A 20,664-nucleotide genomic window follows, 5' to 3' on the forward strand; every position below is an offset into this window, starting at 1 on the left:
TATGAGGTGGGCTTCATTATGAGAGGAGACAAACCCCTGGCTTCTTCATTACAGGGAAGCAAGAGGTTACATAGTGCTGCCAGCAGGGCTGAAGCACCACTGGGTACACACCTGCACAGCTGAACCAGTGCTTTACGCATTGAACTATTTCTCTACAACTTGGTAAGTAACTGCTACCTCAAGGACCCCAGACCTCCCTGGGGATCCAAACAGTTAAGTGGTTCTGTACAAGTTCCAGGGATGCTCCAGGACCTTGTTCCAGTCCAACATAAATATTTGAAATGTCACCCTGGAAGTTCCCATTGTAGCGCAGCAAAAATGAATCCAACTAGTATCCATGAGGTTGCGTGTTCCATCCCTGGCCTTACTCAGTGGGTCAGGGATCCAACGTTGCAGTGAGTTGTGGTTTAGGTCACAGACGTGGCTCTGATCCCACGTTGCTGTGGCTCTGGTGTAGGCCAGCAGCTGTAGCTCTGATTGGACCCCTAGCCTGGGAACTTCCTTATGCCACAGGTGTGGCCCTAAAAAAGCAAAAATAAATAGATAGATAGATAAATAAATAAATAAATAAATATCACTCTGGGACAGGATAGGAGGCCCGTGTGGTGTTTGCTACCATCCTGTTGCCCAAAGTAAGTCACGCCAACAAGCCCGGAGTCAGCCTGGGGGGCGGGGAAAGGAGGACTGGCCGAAGGTGTAGATCCAGGGAGATGGGAACCAACTGAGAGTCAGACCTGCAAAATTCACCCTTCTCACTTTACCCTCCATGATTGAAGACAGTCAACCTTCCTTCATATGACCCTAATGTGAATCAAAGGAAGCAACGTCTATCCTCCGTCCCTCCAGGATGCCCCTCCCCCACCCCCAAATCCTTCCAAGTTCTCTGTCCTCCAAGAAATTGATGCCACTGCTAGGTGGCAGCCTGAATTGTGTCTCCCTGGCTTGGTGGACTTCAACAGAAGCCTCCAGGAAAATGGAAAATGCTTTTCTCCCCAGGAAAGAATCTCGGGGAAGCTTCGGTCTCATATGGGCAGGTGGGAGGGTGGTCTCTCTGCCCAGAGGGGCTATTCGGACGCCTCAAACTCCTGGCCAAGTGATGTCAGTGCAGCTTAGCAGAGGCCCTAAGGTCCTGGCTCTGGTTCCCACCAGTGTTGAAGGAGAAAGTTGTCACCAGCCTAGTGACAAGCCAGAGGAGACAGTTGTCACCAGCCTGGTGACAAGCAAGAGAAAGCCTGGAGAAGGTTTGGTATCGCCAAGATTCTCCATGGAACAGGGAAACGATATTCTTAACAGGGACCACAGGGTTGGCGGGCGGTCTAGACCCTGTGTGTTGAGATCCAAGTTTTCTAGCTGTTGCTCTCCAACCTCCATGGAGCGTTCCACCTCCTGAAGCTGACTGTGCTGCCTGGGATTGTGTCCTCAAGGTGATTTCCCCAGAATCTTCCACCCCCAGCTCCTCTAAAGCCCTTGTCACAATCAGAGACTCATGGACGCCACTTCGGTGGCCCGCTGTTGTCCGAACCACCCAGACCACCTCTTCAGAACGCAGGTGCTCACACTTCCAGCTGCCAGGGGGCCCACACCTGAGTCCCTTTGCCAGAACTTTCCTAAGCTTAAAGGACATGCTTTGTCCAAGGTTATGTCCCCTCCCTGGGGGAAGCCATATCTGAGCACTGGCCAGGGGGTACAAATGCCTGTCCCTTGTGGCTAAATGCATGTTATGGCTTCATTTGCGTCTCCCCCCCCCACAAAAAAAAACACAAAGAAATATGTTTTGGAGTTCTGCTATAAGGCAACGGTGTCAGTGGTGTCTCTGGAGCCCGGGAATGCAGGTTCGATCCCTGCCCAGCACTGTGGGTTAAGGATCCAGCATCGCCACAGGTGCAGCTTAGGTTGCACCTGTGGCTCATATCTGATTCCTGGCCTGGGAACTCCATATGTCACAGGGCAGCCAAAAAAGAAAAAAAAAAAAAAGATGGAGCATGATAATGCGAGAAAAAAGAATAGATACATATATGTGTGACTGGGTCACCTTGCTGTGCAGCAGAAAATTGACAGAACACTGTAAATCAGCTATAATGGAAAAAATAAAAAGCATTATATATTAAAAAAAGATATGTTCAATCCTAACTTCTACCTGGTACCTCAGCATGTGATCTTATTTGGAAATCGAGTCATTTGTAGATGTCATTTGTTCAGTTAAGGAAGTCATCCTGGAGTAGTTGGGCCCTTATCTGATATGACGAGTCCTTATAAAAGGGGGACATTTGGACACAGATGTGCACACAGGAAGAACACCATGTGAAGATGAAGGCAGAACCTGGGAAGACGCGTCTGCCAGCCAAGGGATGCCAAAGATTGCCTTCCAACAAGCTAGGAGAGAAGCAAGGAACAGGGTCCCCCTCCCAGCCCCCAAGAGGACCCAACACTGCCAACACTTTGGTCTTGGACATCCCGCCTCCAGCACTGCAAGAGAATAGACATCTGCTGTTGAAGTCCCCCCTCCGCCCCCCAGTCTGTGGGCTTTGTTACAGCAGCCCTAGTAAACGAGTACAATGTGGGACAACTCTAAAAAATCACCAGTCTTGGGAGTTCCCCTTGTGGCTCAGTGGTGACGAACCCAGCTAGGATCTATCTGTGAGGACTCAGGTTCCACCCCTGGCCTCGATCAGCGGGTTAAGGATCCAGTGTTGCGGTGAGCTATGGTGTAGGTCGCAAATGCATCTCGGATCCAGCGTTGCTGTCACCAGTCTCTGTGGGATCAGGTACGGTTTTGGTTGCAGCTGCTTTGAAGTTTAATCTCTCCTTTGTTCAGATGAACTTCCCTTACAGATGTTGAGGTTATCCCAGATAAACCTCTTCCTCTAAACCTCCCTCTCTGTTTACTGTTGTGTAACAAACACTCCGATACTTAGTGGCTTAAAACAAGCAATGGTGATTTCTTTCTCACTATGCCATGAACCAGTCAAGCTGTTCTTTTAGCCCAGGCTGGCATGTTTGATCTTTTGGGTCAGCTGATGTCGTGGTTAAAAATGATGGCAAGGGGAGTTCCCTTCGTGGCTCAGTGGTTAATGAGCCCGACTTGGATCCATGAGAATGTGGGTTTGATCCCTGGCCTCACTCAGTGGGTTAAGGATCTGGCGTTGCCATGAGCTGTGGTGTAGGTCGAAGAGGTAGCTCAGATCTTATATTGCTGTGGCTGTGGTGTAGGCCAGCAGTTATAGCTCTGATTGGATCCCCTATCCTGGGAACTTCCACATGTCCCTGGTGTGGCCCTAAAAAGCAAAAAAAAAAAAAAAATTATGGCAAGGTAAAAGAGCTCAGAGTCTTTTTCTCAGGGAGCCCAATCTACCACACATGTTGGGACCCCAAGGAGCCTCTCCTTGGCAGATTTAGAAATTGAAACAGAGAAGGACAGTGAATGCCCAAAGGTCACACAGCAAGTTGCTTTGTCTCACCCTGTGTTCTGTTTGATACACACAGGTACACTTGAAATTCCAGCATTAGAGCAACAAAGAGCTGCTTCTGTAGGGTTTCCGAGCACAGCCCCTCCATGGATGCCCTGGGGAGTATGAAAGGCTGACCTGTAACCCAAAGAGGAAGGGGAAGGAAGGGTTACCATGGTTAAAGGTATCATGGAGTATGGGAGTTTCCATCGTGGCACAGCAGAAGTGAATCCAACTAGGAACCATGAGGTTGTGGGTTCGATACCTGGCTTCACTTAGTGGGTTAAGGATTGGGCATTGCCATGAGCTGTGGTGTAGGTCTCAGACTGGCTTGGATCCTATGTTGCTGTGGCTGTAGTGTAGGCCGGTAGCTATAACTCCAATTCAACCCCTAGCCTGGGAACCTCCATATGCTGCGGGTACAGCCCTAGAAAAGACAAAAAGACAAACGTATATATATATAATATAATGTAACATAATATAATATAATATAAAATAATATAATCATATATATAATATAATTCCCATCTGTCAACATACAGTTACATTTTTTTCTCCTGATGAAAACTTTTAAGATTCACTCTCTTAACTTTCAGGTATGAGTCATTGATATCATTAATACAGCATCATTAATATCACTAACTATAGTCATCATGCTGTGCATGACATCCCCAGGATTTATTTATTTTACAGCTGGAAGTCTGTCCCTTTTGACCCCCTTCATCCGTTTTGTCCGCCCCAACCTCTGGTATCCACCAATCTGTTCTCTGTGTCTATGAGCTTGTTTTTTGTTTTGTTTTTTTTTCATTTGTTTTAGATTCCACATATATAAGTGAGAACATACGGTATTTGTCTTTCCCTGTCTGACTTCACTTAGCATAATGCCCTCGGGGTCCATTAATATTGTCACAAATGGCAAGATCTTGTTGTTTTTTATGTCTGAATCATATTCCATTGTCAATGTGTAGCACATTGTATGTTCGTGTATCACATTTTCTTTATCCATTCATCCATCAATGGACACTTGGGTTGTTTCCATATCTTGGCTACTGTTAAGTAATATTGCAGTGAACATGGGGGTCCCTGTGCCAGTCTTACTCCTTCTGCTGTTTCCCACGCCTCAGAGTGGCCCAAAGGTGCAGAATGTTACATGTGCAAAGTGCCAAAGCGCCTGCCTCTGGTCATTCCCAGCACTTGTCCCCTAAAGTCTTAAAAACAAAGCCCTCAGTAGACGTGCAAGGCTCTGAGGCCAACACTCTAGCTATAGCCTCATTTGACAAATAATGTTTTTCTAGAAATTTGCCCCCTTCGTGTCATTTCCGCAATTGGGGGGCTGAGGTTCAAAATAATCTCTCGTCATCTTTTTACATCAGTATTTTCCATGAATAATTTTGGGGGGGGGAGGGTGGCAGTTTTTCTTACCTAATCCGTCATGTTAGAAGCCCATGGATTTCATGAGTTATTTTCAGGGTCCACATTAACTTTCATCTTTGTTAGCCCCTCTATGGTACCTTTGTTTTAAATTTGGTTGCTGTGTGGTCTTTACTACTACGTTCATTCTACTCATTTATCATGTTGTTCTGTTTATAATTTCTTAAGCTGGATATTGGTCTCATTTGTTTTCAGCTTTTTTTTCTTTTCTTTTCAATCCATTTTAGGCATCTCAGGTTGTACATTTCTGACTATTAAAAAAAAAGTCAATTTTATGCAGTATGTTCGGAGTGATCTGTGCTAGGAGGAGAAAAATTCAGGGAAAGTGGGCAGGGAGGGTATTAATTTGCTAGGGCTGCCATAACAAAATGCCACCGGTGCAGCTTTAAAAAGAAAAAAAAAAGAAAAAAGTTGCAGAGCAGAGAATAACATCTGTTCTGTTGGAGGATTACAGGAATGTCATGACCTGGTCACTTGGACACCTGGTGACCTTGGACACTTGGTGACCTTGGGCAGCTACAAGAACAAAGGATTTCTACCCCCAGATGTTTGCAACAACTAACCACTTCCCTTCCCCTTCCAGTGTAAAAGGAGCCTGAATTCTGACTGAGGAGAGATAGTTCTTTGAGACGTTAGTCTGCCATCTTGGTCTGCTGGCTTTCCAAATAAAGTCATTCTTCCCTGCTCTAACTATGCATCTCCTGATTTACTGGCCTGTCATGCATCCAGAAGAGTGAGCTTGGACTTGGTAACAAGGTTTCAACATATGCATTCTGGGGGCACCTATTCAACCTGCTACAGGGAGGGCTAAGAGGTGTCATTTTCATTTATTTTAATTTGATTTTTTCCATTTTTCAAAGTTTTATTGAAGTATATAGTTGATTTACAAGGTTGTTTGGGGGGGTGCCATTTTAAGTAAGATGACCACAGAAACAGTGACTATTGAGCAAGTGATCATGATTTCCATGAATGCTGTGGCTATAACTTTTGTGATGTTTAAGAGATTTCCCTGGAGTTCCCGTCCTGGCGCAATGGTTTGGGAATCCGACTAGGAATCATGAGGTTGTGGGTTTGATCCCTGGCCTTGCTCAGTGGGTTAAGGATCTGGTGTTGCCATGAGCTGTGGTGTAAGGTCACAGACATGGCTTGGATCCTGCAGTTGCTGTGGCTCTGGCATAGGCCGGCGGCTACAACTCCGATTAGACCCCTAGCCTGGGAACCTTCATATGCCACAGGAAGTGGACCTAGAAAAAGGCAGAAAGTCAGGGGGGAAAAAAAAGAGAGAGAGAGAGATTTTCCTTGTCCAGAGTGAATCATTTTATAGTTGGATTCTAGAAGATCAATGTATGGCTCTTAAGGGGAGTATGGAAGAACTCAAGTGCTTGGTGGCTTAAATGTCTAATTCGTGGTGATGGGTTTCCAAAGATGGACCCATGTTAACCATCAGGAGAGTCATTGTAATAAGAACTTGAAGTCACAGAGAGCTGAAAATATGATTCCGCGGCCAGCGCCAACAGACAGTTCACTGCAATCATTAACTGTCTTTTGTTCTGTTATCTGGATTGTAAACAAAGAAGTAGACCTGAAATGTAGAGGCTTCCCATACATCGTAATCAGTTTTCAAGGTTGATGATCTGGTTTGTTTTTCAGTCATCCCACACCCATAGAACCATCTGAACCAAAACAAATGCAAGTGCACAGCCCTCATACTGATGAGTATAGGAAACATTCCTATTTCTTGCTTTTGTTTTGTTGCTCTTTGTTAAAAATCACAATGATTACTCTGGTGCTCAGAGCGATGAGGGGGATGGGAATTTTATTTGGCAGTTTGTCGATCTGGGTTTGGGTCTTTTGGTTAGTTGATACATATGTTGAAAGTGAAAGAAGATTCTCCCTGGGCTAGTTAACCAGTATGTGTGTTATAATCAAGTATCTGCAGGTTACAAAACAAAGTACTACCTCACTGGTTGCTACCCTTCTAGAGTGTCAAAACACTGCCATCTACAGGGCATATTTGGTAATGAAAAAGGACACTGGAGGGGTTTTCTTAGCCTTTGGAAAAATGGTTCAAATTCAACACTTAGATGTCATGATGGACATTTTGCTTCTACAAGTTTCTTCTCAAAAGTCATCATTAATCTTATTGTTTCTCCTTTGAAAGTAATGTGTCTTTTCCTTGGTTGCTTTGAGGCTTTGCAGTTTGTTCTTCATTTTTTACAATTTGTCAATGTTTCCTCCGTATATAGATATTTATATTATATATTTATATATAATATATACTAGTTATTCTGATGTGCTTGTCTGCTAACCCCCAACTCCTGGATTGTTTCTGGGTCAGCTCTGTTGCTTGATATAATGGGTAACTTCTTGCTTCCTTGCATGTCTGGGGATTTTTTTTATTGTGTGCTAGATATGGTTAAAGATAGTTTGTGGAATCTCTCCATTATGCTGTCTTCTTCTAAAGATTAAGTTTTGTGGTGGCAGGCAGTTATTAAACTAATGGATCACCTTGAGTACATGAAAGCTCGGTTTTACACGTTTTAAGAACAGGTCTACAGGCATACCTGGTTTTATTATGCTTTGCAGCTACAGTGATTTTGACAAATTGAAGTTCTTTGGCAACCCTGGGCCAGGCAGGTCTCCCAGTGCCCTCAATGCACACTCAGTAGTCAGCACTATGGTATAAACATAACTTTTTCATGGTGCTTTTGAAGGTGTGGACTTCCTAGGAGCTGAACTTGCCAGCGAGTGAGTTTTCTCGAGGTCACTCTTCTGCGGATGAGTCCAGAAAGCCATCCATCCATTTCCAGCATGTGTGTCTCTGAAATTTCTCCAGAACTCTGCAGCTTTCGGGAGATACTCTCTTCTAAGTCTCCTGGTGTCATCCTTGATAGATGCACAGTTTAGGTTATTCTATAACCCAAGGAAAAATTTTAGGCAGATTTTGGGGGGCTTCTTCTCTGTAGCTCCTTCTTTAGAGGATCCTTTAGGTTAACACCTGAGCTATTCCAACAAGAATGATTCACTTCTTCTTCTATTTTGCTTTTTAGGGCCTCTCCCTTGGCATATGGAAGTTCCCAGGCTACGAATCCAATCAGAGCTGTAGCTGATGGCCACGGCCACAGCAAAGTGGGATTGGAGCCACTTCTGAGAACTACATCACAGCTCATGGCAATGCCAGATCCTTAACTCACTGAGTGAGGCCAAAGATTGAACCCACATCCTCATGGGTACTATTTGGATTCATTTCCACTGCGCCACAACAGGAACTCCCAGAACCATTCACTTCTGTTTGGAACATTTCCTAATTTTATTATTATTTTTTGTCTTTTTGCCTTTTCTAGGGCTGCTCCCGCAGCATATGGAGGTTCCCAGCCTAGGGGTCAAATTGGAGCTGTAGCCACCGGCCTACACCAGAGCCACAGCAACTCGGGATCCGAGCCACGTCTGCGACCTACGCCACAGCTCACGGCAATGCTGGATCCTTAGCCCACTGAGCAAGGCCAGGGATCGAACCCACAACCTCATGGTTCCTAGTCAGATTCATTAACCACTTTGCCATGATGGGAACTCCACGTTTCCTAACTTTAATGCAGCTACTGTGTTACAGTCTTAGACCTGGTACCAACCACTGCTCCAGTGATCCTGGTCCTTACGCTCTATAGTCTTAGAAGGTGAACTGGGGGATCACTTGCTGTGCTTCCATCCTCTCTAGTTTTGGGGGATCCATTCAATGAGATTTTAAAAACATTATCCTTTTAAAAATGTTAGATTTCTATTGAAGTTATCAAACTATACAGGGTTTTTTTTTTATGGTCAATACTCAATTGATATTTCCTCACTTTTGATGTTTCCTGCTGATCTCCATTCAGTGCAAACGTTTTCTATTTCTTCTTTTGTCTTTTGTCTTTTGTCTATTTAGGGCCGCACCCACAACATATGCAGGTTCCCAGGCTAGGGGTCTAATCGGAGCTACAGCTGCCAGCCTACACCACAGCCACAGCAAACTCCAGATCTCAGCCACATCTGCGACCTACACCAGAGCTCACAGTAATGCCAGATCCTTAACCCATTGAGGGAGGCTAGGGATCGAACCTGCAACCTCATGGTGCCTAGTCAAATTGGTTTCCATTGTGCCACAATGGGAACTCCAAGTTTCCCATTTCTACATGGAATCATCTTCCAGCCTGAAGAACTCTTTTTAGTGTGTTTTGAAGGGCAGTTCTGCTGATGATTAGTTTTGTCAGCTCTCTCGCTCTCTCTCTCTCTTTTTAAGACCACTTTGGCAAACACCTTTATTTCCTTTTCATTGTAAAGAATACTTTGTCAAGGTAAACAACATTAGATTAATTCTCGTTAATTCAGATTTTATAAACTTAACTCTTTAGATGTCATTCTTGTCTTTGTGCTTCTATAAACTCTTCTAAAAGTTGTAATTAGTCTTTTTATTTTTCTGAAGCCTATAATAAATAACATGTTATTTAATGGGCCTTTTTTTCATGTTGAGGATAAAAAATGGAAATCTCTGCACTCTGGTACTGGTCCTTCACCTTTGCATTTTCCTTTGGCATAAGTAAAAGAAATAATTTTCCTCAGCAGTACTATATTGGATAGAGGTTTACCCTTAAATGCTAATCAAGTCAAGCATCTATTGATATGAAGAGTGGTGACAACGCAAATAAATATCCCATAGTGTTAGCCACAACAAAGCATGAATCTGTTTTCATTTATTATTATTATTATTTGCTTTTTAGGGCCATACCCATGGCATATGGAAGTTCCCAGGCTAGGAGTCAAATCGGAGCTGCCGCTGCCAGACTACTGCACAGCCACAGCAATGTGGGATCCAAGTCATGTCTGTGACCTACACCACAGCTCATGGCAATGCCAGATCCTTAACCCATTGAGGGAGGCAGGGATTGAACCTGCATCCTCAATGATTCTGGTTGGGTTCATTAACCAATGAGTCACAAAGGGAACTTCCACAAATGTGTCTTTGAAAATCACATCAGGAGTTCCTGTCGTGGCTCAGCAGTTAACAAACCTGACCAGTATCCATGAGGATGTGGGTTCAATCCCTGGTCTTGCTCAGTGGGTTGAGGCTCCCCTTTGCATTGCCGTGAGCTGTGGTGTAGGTTGCAGACACGGCTTGGATCCCGCGTTGCTGTGACTGTGGTGTGGGCCAGCAGCTGCAGCTCCGATTTGACCCCTAGCCTGGGAACCTCCATATGCTGTGGGTGTGGCCCTAAAGAGACAAAAAAAAAAGATCACATCAAGTTTAAACATCCTTATGAAGACTCTAATGTACACCTGCCCTCTGCTACAAATCATAGCTGTGAATTTGGCAGAGTCCCCAGCAGGGGCCATGCACTGCACACTTCTAATCTTCTAGTCCTACAATACTATTTGTCACACCTGCACCTGTCCTGTACATAGTAGATTCACTTTAACACATTTTCAAAATATATATAGTGCATTTTAAAAAAATTACCTTTTTGGAGTATAGTTGACTTACAATGTTGTATTAACTTTATGTGCACAGCAAAGTGAATCAGTCACACATATAAATATATCCATTCTTTTTCCTATATCGCTTATTACAAAGGATTGAGTAAATGTCCCTGTGCTAGACAGTAGGCTCTAGTAAATCAGCTATTTGATACAGCCGTGTGTATGTGTTATTGCCACTCTCCCAATTATTCCCTCCCTAGAACAGTTTTCACCATGGTAACCATACAATGGGTTTTGAAATCTGTGCATTTGTTTCTTTTTTGTACATAAGTTCTTTTGCGTCATTTTTATTAGAATCTACATATAAGCGATACCATATGGTATTTGTCTTTCTCTGTCTGACTTTCTTCACTGAGCATGAGAATCTCTAGGTCCATCCATGTGGCTGCACATGGTACCATTTCCTTCTAAAAAAGTCCTAATTTGTTTTATTGTTGCTCCTTTGAAAAAAATGTGTCTCACAGAGAACAGACTTGCGGTTGCCAAGGGGAGGGGAAGGAGTGGAATGGACCAGGTGTTTTTTTAGGGTTAGGAGATGCAAACTTTTGCATAGAGAACGGATGTACAACAAGGAGAAATCTGTAACCCAGAGAACTATATCCAAACAGGGGGGACAGCCTGTGAGATGGAAAAGAATATAAAAAAAGAGTGGGTATATATGTATAACCGAGTCACTTTGCTGTATAGCAGAATGTGGCACGATATTGTAATCAACTCTACTTGGAGAAAGTTTAAAAAGGTAACATGTCTCTTTTCCTTGGTTGCTTTGAAGCTTTGCAATTTGTTCTTCATTTTCCACAATTTGTCCGTGATACTTCTCTTTAAAGAAAAGGGTATATTTCATACTTATTTTGACAGGCTTGTCTGCTAACTCCAACCTCTACATTGTGTCTATGTCAGGTCTGTTTATTGATATACTCATAATGGGTAACTTGCTTGCTTCTTTGCATGCCTAGGAATTTTTTTTTCTTTTTCTTTTTTGGGCTGCACCCGCGGCATATGGAGGTTCCCAGGCTAGGGGTCCAATCAGAGCTACAGCTGCAGCAACACCAGATCCAAGCCGCGTCTGCAACCTACACCACAGCTCACCGCAATGCTGGATTCTTAACCCAATGACTGAGGCCAGGGATCAAACCTGCAACCTCATGGTTCCTAGTCGGATCTGTTTCTGTTGCACCACTACGAGAACTCCATCTAGGGATTTTTTTTTTAAATTTTTTATTGTGTGCTGGATATGGTTAAAGATATTTTTGGAAACTCTTCATTAAACCTTCTTAAGCTTTGTGATGGCAGGCAGTTTTTGAACTAATGGATCACCTTGAGCCCATGAAAACTCAGTATTCCATTTTATGTAAAATGGCAGGTCTCCAGGCACACTTGCTTTTATTGTGCTTTGCACCTATTGTGTTTTTCACAAATCGAAGTTCTGCAGCAACCCTGAACCAGGCAAGCCTCCCAGAGCCCTCAGCGCCCACTCCATAGATGGCGTGATGGTGTAAACATGAATTTTACATGTACCAGGAAACCAACAAATTTGTTTGATTCGCTTTTTGTGGTATTGACATAATTGCTGTGGTCTGGAACTAAACCTGTGGTGTCTTAAAAGCATGCCTGTGATTTGGTTTTCCACTTCGTCCCTGGGCATATTCCTCTCTCTCAGCTCACTGTGCTTAGGAGGGTGTGACCTTCCTCAGATCTGAACTTTCCAGCCAGCCGGTCTTCCCAAGGTCATTCTTCTCCGGATGAGTCCAGAAAGCCATCATCCATTCCCAGCACGTGTGTCCTCAGAAATTTCTCCAGACTCTTCCGCTTTCAGGAGCTATTCTCTTCTGAGTCTCCCAGTGTTGCCCCTGATAGATGGGCAGTTTAGGTTATGCCAGAACCCAGAGGAAATTTTTAGGCTGAATTTTGGGGGCTTCTCTGTGGCTCCTTTTACTCCTTTAAAAGATCCTTGGCACCTGTGCTTGGGAGGTTGGACAGCATGCTCGAAACCCCACCTCCAAAAAAAAAAAAAAAAAAAAAAAAAAAAAAAAGAAAGACAGACAAAGAAAAGAAAAACAACAAATGCTTTCTCCTGATAACCCAATCACAAGATTCTTATGGCACTGATCTGTTTAAAATGCATACCTGATTTACAATGCTGTGTTAATTTCTGCTGTACAACGAAGTAATTCAGTTACACACATATTCTGTCTTTTTCAGATTCTTTTCCCATATAGGTTATCACAGAATATTGAGTAGCGTTCCCTGTGCTGTACAGCTGGTCCCTGTTGACCATCCATTCCATACACAAAAGTGTGCACATGCCATTCGCAGACTCCTAATCCATCCCTCCTCTCCACCTTTCCCCTTCGCTAACCATAAATTTGCTTTCAAAGTCTGGGAGTTCATTTCCATTTTGTAAAATATGTCCATTAGTGTAATTTTTAAAAAAATTTCCACATACATCTCTTTAACGTTTCAGTCCTTCATTTTTTTTTTTTTGTCTTCAGCAGATATTTACCCAGGTGTCCTATTCGCATTACTATCGATACCCTCTTTATTCCCCTGTATATTGCAGTTTGGAGAGAAAATTATCTGGTCACCCTATTTTTTTTTTTTTTTAACAGTTGCATCTGGAGCATATGGAAGTTCCCAGACTAGAGGTCCAATCGGCCATTACCACGGCCACAGCAAAGCCGATACTTAACCCACTGAATCAGGCCAGGGATTGAACCCACATCCTCCCATTAAGCCACCATAGGAATTCCCGGACACGCTGTGTATAGGGCACCCACTGTGTGCAAAGCTCTGGTACAAAGCTTGTGATCCAGAAAGAAACTAAACTGACTCACTGCTCCTGTGTGATTTAATCTCTATGAGAGGAAAAGAGATCATAACTAGAGCAAAGAATTTATAACTGGGCACACAGAAATAACTGCTATGATCAATAGCAGAGAGAGTGTTAGCTTGAACATGTGTCTATTCATTTTAAGTGTGTTTTTTTGGGTGTGTTCCTGTGGGATGGATTACCTCCTTCTGGGGTGTGGGGGAAACTCCTCCCATGCCTTAGAAATTTTCCTTCAGGTGCACTTTTTTTGGGGGGGAACTTTATTCGTATGTATCATTCAGGGTTCTCTAGAGAAACAGAACCAATGGGAGATAAAGCATATAGAATAAGAGATCTATTTAGGTTATGAGGCAGAGGAGCCCCTCAATCTACCATCTGCAAGCTGGAGGAGCAGAAAAGCCAGTGGCATAATTCAGTCCAAGTCTGAAGTCCTGAGAACTAGGAGCTCTGAGTCCAAGGGAGTGAAAAATGGATCCCAAGTCAGGAAGAAAGAGTGAATTCACTCTTCCTTCACCTCTCCCCCCACCCCTCCAATTTGGGCCCTCAGCTAATTAGATAAGCCCCACCCACGCTGGGGAGGATAAATTTCTTAACTTAGTCTGTGTCAAATGCTCATCTCTTCCAGACTCACCCTCAGGAACACCCAGAAATGATGCTGAACCAGCTAACTGGGCAGCCCTGAGCCCAGTCACGTTGCCACATATAATTAAACATCAGACATTATATTATCCACCCAACACCATAGCAATAGAATAACGTAACCTATGTAATATTACATTTTGTAGAACACACTAAAGAAAGTGAACACACACAAGGGAACACTTCTCTTTAGCTGAAGAAATCAAAATAATCCCACTTCAAAATGTAGTCCACATCAGCACGAAGAACAAAGAAGCTATCTCCTTATCTTCTGTCTCAGTCTTGAAATACAGTGTTTTCCGATTAAAGTGCATTCTCAGTCCAAAAGCTAAATTTGATCCATTATACTTCGTCTGTTTGGAGAGTTCATAAGATTTACAATTGTGAGAGAATTCATGCAGACTATTTATCAATTTTTATGGACTCCCTATACTAGAATTTGACCCTTTTTCCTAGGGCTTTCAGCATTTTGTTTCATTCGAAAGAACTAATGTCGTTGCATAATTTAGCTTGCTGTACTTTATCAGACATACGAAACACAAATCTTTTCTCCCACTCAGGTTTTCCACCCTCTCTGTCTTACTGGCGAATTCTGATGAATTCTGACTCCTGTTACATCTTAATGTGATCCACATTATAATTTTCTCCTGAGTTTTACTGTATCAAAAGGAATAGAATCTCATCATGAAGCTGCTCTTTCTTTTTTAGAAAATTAAAGCTATCGATTGTGTTTAGATTAGAACTTGGGGCGTTCCCGTTCCCGTCGTGGCTCAGTGGTTAACAAATCTGACTGGGAACCATGAGGTTTCGGGTTTGATCCCTGGCCTCGCTCAGTGTGTTGGGGATCCGGCGTTGCCATGAGCTGTGGTGTAGGTCAAAGATGCGGCTTGGATCCCGGGTTGCTCTGGCATAGGCCAGCAGCTACAGCTCTGATTCGACCCTTAGCCTGGGAACCTCCATATGCCGTGGGAGCAGCCCTAGAATAGGGAAAAAGATCAAAAAAAAAAAAAAAAGATTAGAACTGAATATAAGAAACTAAGTAATTAAGAAGGTTTTGATCCCAAGAAAAGCCTGGTTTACTAAGCTACGAGGCAGTGGAAGTGCAAATATCCCAACAAAAGCATCGAATGGAAAATATTATAAAGCTTAGGGTAGAGTTGAAAGAGAAGTGGGATGTGATTAAAAGGGGAGCAGAGAGAAGGTGGGGGAGGAAGTGATATCACAAGTGGATGAAAGACATCAACCCAGAGATGCAATTAACTGGACATTCTTTAAGCAAAGCAAATACGCAGGAAACAATAATGAGTGTAAAGATGGCCTAAAGAACAAAGTCCATGTAAAAAGAATTTTAGCAAATACAGAGGCTAAAAAGCATGAAATGGCTCATCAGTGAGGTCTAGACATAAATTAAAAATAAATTAAGATAGATATCAACAGGGCACCTATTTAAAGTGCTAAAAAAATCTCACATGGGGGAGGGGGAGGGAGTGGGGTAGACAGGGAGTTTGGGATTGGTAGATGCCAACTATTCCATTTAGAATGGATAAGCAATGAGGTCCTACTGTACAGCACAGGGAATTATATCCAGCCTCTTGGGATAGAACACAATGGAGGATAGTATGAGAAAAAGAATGTGTATGTGTGTATATCTATATATGACCGGGTCACTATGCTGTAAAGAAGAAATTGGCATCACATTGTAAATCAAGTATACTTTAATTTAAAAAAAAAATCTCACATCAAGCCAGAATTCTATATCCAGCATCAATACTGTCCTAATTAAAGCTGATTTTCAAAATTTGGTAGAGACGACAAATACCCCTGCCCAAGTATTGAATTTTAAAATCTCTAACAGTAGCTGAGATGTCAGGGGTCTCAGATTCCTGTGTGTGCGTGTGTGTATAAAAATGTAGGAACCTCTCTAATCCCTTCAATCTGAGATAGGGCGTCTCCTCTCCTCACAGATTGGGTTATCCACACTCTTCCTCTATAAAAGGGGAATCAGAGGCAGAAGTCACTGAACTTTCCAGCAAGCCTCAGGCTGTCTGCAGCTCAGGAGTGGGTCCAGCTGTGGAAGATTGGACAACCTGAAAGGACCTGTTTTCCCAGTCTAGCTCTTCTGGTGAGTGTGGAATTCATATTGGGGGCAAGAGAGTGTTCATATAACATACTTTTTTCTTTTGTGAAATCTCTTTCAGTTAGCAGAGAGTAGCTCTTAATACAAGAAGTTCTCTTGTAGTTAATGGTCAAGGTTTTGTCTATTTTTGTATCATGAAGCTTTCTTCTGCTAAGAAGCCAGTTTATTTGTTTTGTTTTAAATCACTGTTGGGAGTTCAGGTTGGGGCACAGCAGAAACCACCCAACTAGTATCCATGAGGATTCGGGTTTGATCCCTGGCCTCAATAAGCAGGTCAAGGATCTAGCGGATCTGTGATGTAGGTCACAGACACGGCTGGGCTCTGGCGTTGCTGTGGCTGTAGTGTAGGCCGGCAGCTGGAGCTCCAATTTAACCCCTAGCCTGGGAACTTCCATATGCCACGGGTGTGGCCCTAAAAGGCCAAAAACAAAAATCCCGCTATGAAGTAGTAGTTTTTGATCTTGCTCTGAAAAGGGTTTTACCTACAATGTGCTCAGTCCTTTTTTCTTTCTTTTAAAAAATTCAGGGAGTTCCCTCTGTGGCTCAGTGGTTCCTAACGAATCCAATTAGGAACCATGAGGTTGAGGATTCGATCCCTGGCCTTTCTTAGTGGGTTAAGGATCCGGCATTGCCATGGCGTCTCAGATCCCGCATTGCTGTGGCTCTGGTGTGGGCCGGTGGCTACAGCTCTGATTAGACCCCTAGCCTGGGAACCTTCATATGCCTCGGGAGCGGCCCTAGAAAAGACAAAAAGACCAAAAAAAAAAAAAAAATACTCAGTTCTCTGCTTTATACGTGTCATCACTTTGGCCTTCCCCAATCTTTTCATCATCAATAATTGTCATCAGTGTTTTCCCCCTTCTTACATCTCCTCCTGCTCCATCTCCCCCTGCTCCTCTGTCTCTGTGTGGGCCTGATTGATTATCAGAGCACTTAATCATTCTTAACACTACAGGGGACGTTCTTTAGCCTATAACCCTATTCTCACCAAGATTAAACTGGAGCAATGCCTTTGTTAAGTGAAATTCTGAATTACGGCTTGTAGTCAGAGTAGGTGCTCTGTAAACAGGAGGATCACGGAATTTTCCCTCCAAACCGGGACATCTTAAGTAATGTAAGTGGTAGAAGTAATAATAATTACCGCAGGGCAAAAGAAATAAAATAATAGGTCTAGTTTCTCCCTTTAAAAATACCTCCTGAAGACAACAGATTGAACAGAAGGGGTGCACTGATCAGGTTTACATTTTAAACAGATTCTTGAGATGAGAGTTTGACTGGGATTACAGAGAAAGGATGTGACATAGTGACAACTAGCTGCACCCTACCGGAGAACTTATACCATACCCTTGTATGACTGTAGTGGAGTGGAGAATTTATTAGAAAAATTTACAAGGTAGTTTTTTTGGTTTTGGCACTTGAATAGTTTCTTTCAAAAAATTTATCTGAGCACCTTCTAAGGGCAAAGCGAATGCATATGTCCGTGTGAAACATTCAAGTCCATATCAGCCAACTCTTCATTGAGTATCCAACTTAGTGGGAAAAAGCCGTATAAAGGGATGACACGCAATTACACAGTGGAAAAATTAAAGGAGAAAATGCAATATGGATTTTTAATGACTGGATCAGGAAAGGTCACCCTGTGAAAATGGTGTTTTGCAGGAAAACTGAAAGGCGCTCAAGATTGATTCAAGGGCCGCAGCCACTCCAGAGGCAGTAGCAGTAGCAGCATCGCCAGGTCCCCTGCGGAGGTGCCCCTGGAGGGGCTGTTCCTGCAGCAGCGCAGGCTTTCAGCAGGTTTTCACTGCAGGGCCGGGACCGGTCCAGGTCTGCACTCATCCCTGAGATCTCTCACATCTTCCTCAGCAGTAGGAAATCAAGCTGAAGCAACTGACTGAGTCCGCAATGGAGAAAACTTCAAAATCTGTTCCCTTGAAGAAGAAAAAGAGGGAAAGCGAGCAATTCCGTAAACTCTTTATTGGTGGCTTGTGCTCCGAAACCAAAGAAGAAAGTCTGAGGAACTACTACCAGCAATGGGGAAAACTTACAGACTGTGTGGTCATAAGGGATCCTTCAAGCCAAAGATCGAGAGGATTCGGGTTTGTCATCTTTTCATCCGTGGCCGAGGTTGATGCTGCCATGGCGGCCAGACCTCATTCCATTGATGGAAGAGTGGTGGCCTCCAAACGCGTTGTCCCAAGAGAGGAATCTGGAAAGCCCGGGGCTTGTGTCACCACCAAGAAGCTGTTTGTTGGCGGAATTAAGGAAGACACCACGGAACGTCATCTCAGAGATTACTTTGAGAGATATGGGACTATTGACGCTATTGAGATCATTAGGCAGTCTGGGAGGAAAACAGCCTTTGGGTTTGTTACCTTTGACGACCATGATCCCGTGGACAAGATCGTGTTGCAGAAGTACCACACCATCAATGGTCATCATGCACAACTAGAAAAGGCTTTGTCTAGACAAGGAATGCAGGAAGTCCAAAGTTCTAGACGTGGAAGAGGACGCCACGTTGGTTTTGGAGATATTCCTAGTGGTGGTGGTGGTGGTGGTGGTGGTGGAAATTTTGGAGCAGGACCAGGAAGGAATTTCAGAGGAGGATCTGAGGGTTATGCAAGAGGCCCTGTTTTGGGGGATGGCTATTATGAGTATGGAGGAGGACCTGCAGGTGGCAGTTTTGGAGGTTGCCCTGGTTATGGAGGAGGATATGGTGATAGAGGAGCTGGATACAGCAACCTGAGTAGCGGCTTTGGCGACGGTTATGGCAACTATGGAGGAGGAGATTATGGAGAAGGAAATTACAATGCCTTTGGAAATTATAACCAGGACCCTTCTAACTATGGTCCAGTGAAGAATGGAAACTTTGGTGAGAGCAGGCACATGGTGGCTCCGTATGGTGGAGGAGACTATGGTCCAGGAGGCAGTGGAGGAAATGAGGGGTATAGGGAGGCCAGACCATATTGAGCTTCTTCCTATTTTCCATGGTCTTCACTGTATAAGTAGAGGATGAGAACTGAGAGGAAACAGAACAGCTTCAGGTTATCGAAATAAGAATGTTACACTCTTTTCGGTGATGCATAAATGTGCAGTGACGTAGAGAAGACATTGGAACAGATGCAGAGAAACAGTTTCTTAACTTTTTAGTTGCTTCTTTCTAGTGGTCTTTGTAAGAGTGTGGAAGTATTCCTTCTTTGACTATTACATTTGTAAGTTTCAGGTGTCGCGTGGGGAAGCGGTTGTATATTTGTGATTTAATAAAATAACTCTAAAGAAAAGAAAATCATGGACTTGGAGAAGAGACTTGTGGCTGCCTGATGGGAGGGGGAGGGAGTGGGAGGGATCGGGGGAAGCTTGGGCTTATCAGACACAGCTTGGAATAGATTTACAAGGAGATCCTGCTGAATAGCATTGAGAACTTTGTCTAGATACTCATGTTGCAACAGAAGAAAGGCTGGGGGAAAAATGTAATGTATACATGTAAGGATAACCTGACCCCCTTGCTGTACAGTGGGAAAATAAAAAAAAAAAAAACTCTAAAGGAAAAAGAGTTGTCGTTTGTCCTCTTTCACTTATAACCTTTCTGCACTTTTCGTTTTTATCTTGTAAATATTTTCTTCTAGTTTTATGAGATCATTGACATACAGTGCTATAGGTGTTTAAAGTATATATAGCATAATGGTATGACAGATACCACAAAATAAAGATTACAAAAATCACTTTAACATCCATTATCTCATATAGTTTATTATTATTGTTATTATTTTTTTGACTTTTTGCCATTTCTTGGGCCCATCCCGTGGCACATGGAGGTTCCCAGGCTATGGGTCGAACTGGAGCCATAGCCACCGGCCTACACCAGAGCCATAGCAACGCAGGATCCGAGCCGCGTCTGTGACCTACACTACAGCTCACAGCAACACCGGATAGTTAACCCACTGAGCAAGGGCAGGGATCGAACCTGCAACCTCGTGTTCCTAGTCGGATTCGTTAATCACTGCGCCACGATGGGAACTCCACCCATTATCTCATATAGTTTAAAAAGTGGCGTTCTTTGGTCTTTTTAGGGCCACACCCATGGCATATGGAGGTTCCCAGGCTAGGGGTTGAATCAGAGCTGTAGCTGCAGGCCTACACCACAGCCACAGCAACGCAGGATCTGAGCCGCATCTGTGACCTACACCACAGCTCAAAGCAATGCCAGATTCTTAACCCACTGATCGAGGCCAGGGATAGGACCCCACATCCTCACGGATACCAGTCAGGTTGGTTAACCACTGAGCTACGACAGGAACTCCCAAAAGGTTTTTTTTCTTGTGAGAATTCTTGGGATTTATTCTCTGAACATCTTTCACATACATCACACAGTAGTGTTCACTAGAGTCATGTTATACATTCCACCTTTTGTCCTTATTTTTCTTATAACTGGGAGTTTGTACCTTTTGACAACCTTCATCCTATTTCTCCTCCCACCCCCGGTCTCTGCCTTGGGTAACCATGACCTCTTTTTCTGTGCATTCATTTTGAATGTTTAAAAGAAATTTTTATTTTATCAAAGTATATAGTTGATGCACAATATAACAATGTTCCAGGTGTATAATATATTGATTCATAATTTTTAAAGGTTATACTCCATTTATAACTATTATAAAATATTGGCTTTATTCCCT

General features: G+C 43.4%; 1 pseudogene; it reads left to right on the plus strand.

Moving 5' to 3' along the window:
• Positions 78-19,308, plus strand: LOC100522980 (annotated as a pseudogene).

This window comes from Sus scrofa, chromosome 2 (assembly GCF_000003025.6).
Source record: "Sus scrofa isolate TJ Tabasco breed Duroc chromosome 2, Sscrofa11.1, whole genome shotgun sequence".
NCBI lineage: Eukaryota > Metazoa > Chordata > Mammalia > Artiodactyla > Suidae > Sus > Sus scrofa.